This window comes from Phocoena phocoena, chromosome 11, assembly GCF_963924675.1.
Source record: "Phocoena phocoena chromosome 11, mPhoPho1.1, whole genome shotgun sequence".
Lineage (NCBI taxonomy): Eukaryota > Metazoa > Chordata > Mammalia > Artiodactyla > Phocoenidae > Phocoena > Phocoena phocoena.
Genome location: NC_089229.1, coordinates 75,691,664 through 75,696,786, shown reverse-complemented (window position 1 = coordinate 75,696,786; position 5,123 = coordinate 75,691,664). Strand labels below are relative to the sequence as shown.

At 39.8% G+C, this 5,123-nt stretch overlaps 1 pseudogene; it reads left to right on the top strand.

Moving 5' to 3' along the window:
- The first annotated feature begins 4,040 nt into the window (after nt 1–4,040).
- LOC136131192 (large ribosomal subunit protein uL1 pseudogene) lies at nt 4,041–4,687 on the top strand (annotated as a pseudogene).
- Nucleotides 4,688–5,123: the final 436 nt, after the last annotated feature.

The following is a 5,123-nucleotide window of genomic DNA, read 5'->3' as shown; positions in this document are numbered from 1 at the left end:
ATGTCTCTGCCGCCCCCCACCCTCCCACCCCGTACCATACATTTTGCTTTGACTGAAGCAAGCCAAGTACACTTCAGCCTTACATCACAGACACTGTTCCTTCTTCCTGCAGTGCTCCTTCCCCAGATGTCCGCGTAATGAACAGCTTTTGCAAGTTAAAGCCTGCTCGGATCTCACCACCACCTCATTTAACTGCCTCTGCTGCAACAGCACCCCATGCTGCCCTAATCTGATCTGTTTTTTTCCCGTAGCTCTTAACATCTTGTTACAAATTAGATAATTAGCTGTTTATTTTTTATTGTCTGTCTACACCTGCTAGAACATAAGCTCCATAAAGGTAAGGATTTTTATCTGTTTCGACCACTGATGTCCCCAATCCACAGTACTTGGGGTTGCTTGGCACATTGTAGGCACTCAGTAAATACTTACGTGGTGGGACTTCCCAGGCAGTCCAGTGGTTAAGGCTCTGCGCTCCCACTGCAGGGGGCACGGGTTCCATCCCTGGTCGGGGAACTAAGATCCCGCATGCTGCACAAAAGCTAGGTTATATAAAATTACAAAAATGAACAGAACTCTTCTTCCAAAACATCAAATTGGTATGGGTATAGACCTTTGGAATAGAGGCTAAGAAATCAACATTTTATATAGCTAAATTGTTTTAATAACAAAGCTAGATTCCTGATAGTGTTTAAAACATAGTCAAGGACTTCAAAATACAGTGGTGAAAATCTTAGTTAACCTTCGCACGACGGATTCTTGCTTTTTAAATAATGTCTCAGCCCACTCTCACCACCACTAGCACCACCACACCTGGTCTGTGAGGCAATTAGAGGCAGCTGGTTACTGTTCCAGAGGAGCCAGAAGTGATGAAAGATACATGTCCTGAGGAAGTGGGGCTGGCAGAGTGGACCTGACACAGGGTTTGGATAATGAGCTCCCAGTCTGGAGTCACTCTCTTATAGAGGAAATGATTCATGTGTGGTTTTGGTCTTGTATTTAAGTAAAAACAAATCCAGGTTGCTTTGTCTTAATAAAGGAAACTCTGCTTTTATACAGTGAGATTGGACCATGTAGTCCATTATGGTGTTTTTACAAGAAAAAATATTTTTAGATCACTTACATATATGGTTATAATACACTGAACAAAATTAAGTATATTGTTTCTATATAGAATCATGTCCAAAGGTGGAAGAAACATACCTCATCCTAAAGATCATCTTGTAGTTTTTCAATATCTTTTCCATCAGTATGTGTATATGTATGTCTGTGTGTGTGCTTCGGGAGTGGAAGGCAGGCAGGCACAGACTACAGGGAGAATGAACCAAAGGGTCCAGGCTCACAGTTGTAAATATAGGAGAAGGAACACTCAATAAAGAAAAAATATTTGCTAAAAAATCTCGATACTTTTCTGAGTATACCTTTTTTGTTGAGTTTTGATTTTTGAGCCATCTTAGTGTTTTATATACACAAACACATATAATAAAAAATGATGAAAAAATCTGAAATGGGGGCTTCCCTGGTGGCGCAGTGGTTGACCGTCCGCCTGCCGATGCAGGGTACACGGGTTCGTGTCCTAGTCCGGGAAGATCTCACATGCCGCGGAACGGCTGGGCCCGTGAGCCATGGCCGCTGAGCCTGCGCATCCGGAGCCTGTGCTCTGCAACGAGAGAGGCCACAGCAGTGAGAGGCCCGCGTACTGCAAAAAAAAAGAAAAAAGAAAAAAAAATCTGAAATGGAATCTAAATACAAATGAACATATGTCAAATAATAGCAAATGAATAACATAACCACTCTGAAGATAAAAATTAGAACTAATACACACTTTTGAACACAGTATGTTGACTATACATGCTTAAACTAAAGGCAAATCGAATTATAAATACCGAATTCTAGGTTATTGGTTTGTTTTACCCAGTGGTATGACTTAGCATTTCTAACATTACTTTTACTGAGTTCAACTGTGCAAATAATAGGTTGAGCATAATGGGAGCCAAATTTCTCAGTGTCAGAGAAAGCAGTTTCAATATGGAAAAGGAGGAACGTGCTACTAAATTCTGTGTTGTTGGACTAGAATTACATGTATCAGTATGAACACATGATTTTATAAAGTTAGCTAGCTAACTGGGTATAGATAGTTATAATACATTTATAGACATATGTGTATATGTGTGTGTTTGTGTGTGTACACAAGCATATATTTCCTAGCTGACTGCTGTGAGGGTCTAGAAGCAATAACAACCCTGTAGCAATGAGCATACCTATGTTGGTTTCTAAATATCATTTCCACTAAAAGGAACCAGAGCTCCCTGAAAAACTAGCTGATTCTAGAGCTAGAGCACAGAAAACTGAATTTTCTCTGCTCTAGCTCTAGAATGCCAGAAAGTGAAAAAGTACCCAAAGAATGATGGGGACATGTCAAAAGACCCAGGAGTCAGCTTGAAGAGGCTCCAGCTGGCAAAATCTGGGACAGTTGAACATGTCATTGAAGTGGGAGGGGGAAGGGGAAGGAACGATGGTAATTGATTAAAATCCATTGAATAAAATAGGAACACATGGATTCAAACTGATAATGAATGAATGAATGAGGAAAAATGAAAAACTCTTCCCTGGAATTTCCTGGCAGTCCAGTGGTTAGGACTCCGTTCTTCCACTGCAGGGGCCATGGCTTCGATCCCAGGTTGGGGAACTGAGATCCTGCATGCGGCATGGGGTGGCCAAAAATCAGTCAATCAGTCAATCAACAAGTAAATAAAAATTTAAAAAGAAAAACTCTTCCCTATAATAGAGTGCAAACAAGTAAATGTAGAAGGAATAATAAAGTTAAAAAAATAGCATTTGACAAAACATTGTAATAATTCAGGTAAGAATCATCAATGGATACTATAACTAATGGGTAAAAAATTCTTGAAGACAAGTATATCTACATAGTCTCAAAGTTGTACCCACAAAATTCTTATTAATTACAGAAGGGAAAAAAAATAACTTTACAATGGAAAAACTTGGTGGACAGCACCTTAACCAAGTTAATATCATCAGTAAGGACAAACTGGTATCATGGGCCTCTTGATCTGAAGCACTAAGGACACAGCATCGCTTCTGTGGTAATCCTGCCAAAAGTGCAGAACCTCAACCTAATCATGAGGAAATAACAGACAAACCCAAACTGAGAAATATTCTACGGAATACCTGGTCTATATTCTTCAAAAATATTAAGGTCATGAAATACAAAGACAGACTGAGTAACTTTTCCAGAATAAATGACTAAAGAGACATTACAGCTAAATGCAATGTGTATGTAATCCTGGATCGAACCTAAGCCAGAATATTTTTTTCTACTATAAAGTTTTTATTGAGGCCATTGGTGAGAAATTAATAACATCTGGATTAGATCATCACATTGTATCTGTTAATTTTCTTGTTTCAGCAAGTTGCAATGTAGTTATGTAAGAGAATATCCTTGTTCTTGAAAATATTCAAGTATTTCAGGGTAAAAATGCATCATGTCTGCAACTTACTGTCAAATGGTTCAGAGATTAAAGAGGGAGAGAGAATAATCAAGCTAATGAAGTAAAATGTTAATAGAGAAACTAGACAAGGGTAAACTAGAGTTTTTGTAATATATTTCTAACTTTTGTTTAGGTCTACATGTACATCTGTGCTCCCAATGAAACGGGCACTGGTTCCATTCCTGGTGGGGGAACTAAGATTCCTGCATGCCGCTCAGCATGGCCGAGAAAAACAAAACAAACAAAACCCACAAAACTTGTACAGGTATTTCAAATAAAATTTTTTAATGTTTTTGTGGAGTTTAACCCAGCTATTTTCCTGAGATGTTTTGTAAGCCAATTGCAACTTTCCTTTACTTCATCTCTCTTCATACAAATAAAAATTATTTCATAAAAATATATAAAGAAAAGCAACTTAAATTGTCCCAGGAAAAAACAATAGTATAAAGAAATAGTTTGTCTTGAGTCATTCACTCATTCAACATTTAAATATTGAGTGTTGCTTTTTTTCCGGTTATCGTGGCACAAGGCACCATGAGCAGCAAAGTCTCCCACGACACCCTCTACGAGGCAGTGCTGGAAGTCCTGTACGGGAACCAGTGCAAGCGCCGGAAGGTTTTGGAGCCAGTGGCCCTTCAAATCAGCCTGAAGAACTGTGACTCTCAGTAAGAGGAACGCTTCTCAGGGACTGTCAGGCTTAAGTCCACTCCCTGCCCCAAGTTCTCTGTATGTGTTCTGCGGGACCAACAGTATTGTGATGAGGCCAAGGCTGTGGATATGCCCCGCATGGACATCGAGGCGCTGAAGAAACTCAACAAGTATAAGAAACTGGTCAAGAAGCTGGCAAAGAAGTACGATGCCTCTTTGGCTTCAGAGTCTCTGATGGAGCAGATCCCATGAATACTGGGCCCAGGCCTGAATAAGGCTGGCAAGTTCCTTTCCTTGCTGACCCACAATGAGAACATGGTGGTCAAAGTTGATGAAGTCCATGATCAAGCTCCAGATGAAGGAGGTGCTGTGTCTGGCAGTGGCTGTTGGCCACGTGAAGATGACATATGAGCTTGTGTACAGCATCCACTTAGTTGTCAACTTCCTGGTGTCATTGCTCAAGAAAAATTTGGCGGAACATCCAGGCTTTGTACATTAAGAGCACCATGGGCAAGCCCCAGTACCTTTACTAAGGAACAGCTTAATAAGCCATACTCCCACCATTAAAATAAATAAATAAATAAATATTGAGTGTTTCCTATATGCTGGTTGCTTATTGTATCAATATTTAAGGTCTACGATTACTTTGAATATACTGACAGTAGGTTTCTTTCTTTTTTTGAAAATTGTAAAGCACTACAGCATTTATTTATTTATTTTTAACATCTTTATTGGAATATAATTGCTTTACAATGTTGTGTTAGTTTCTGTTGTATAACAAAGTGAATCAGCTATACGTATACATATATCCCCATATCCCCGCCCTCATGTCTCCCTCCCACCCTCCCTATCCCACCCCTCAAGGTAGTCACAAAGCACGGAGCTGATCTCCCTGTGCTATGAGGCTGCTTCCCACTAGCTATGTCAATGCCACCATCTCACTTCATCCCAGGTTTTATTCCTGTCCTG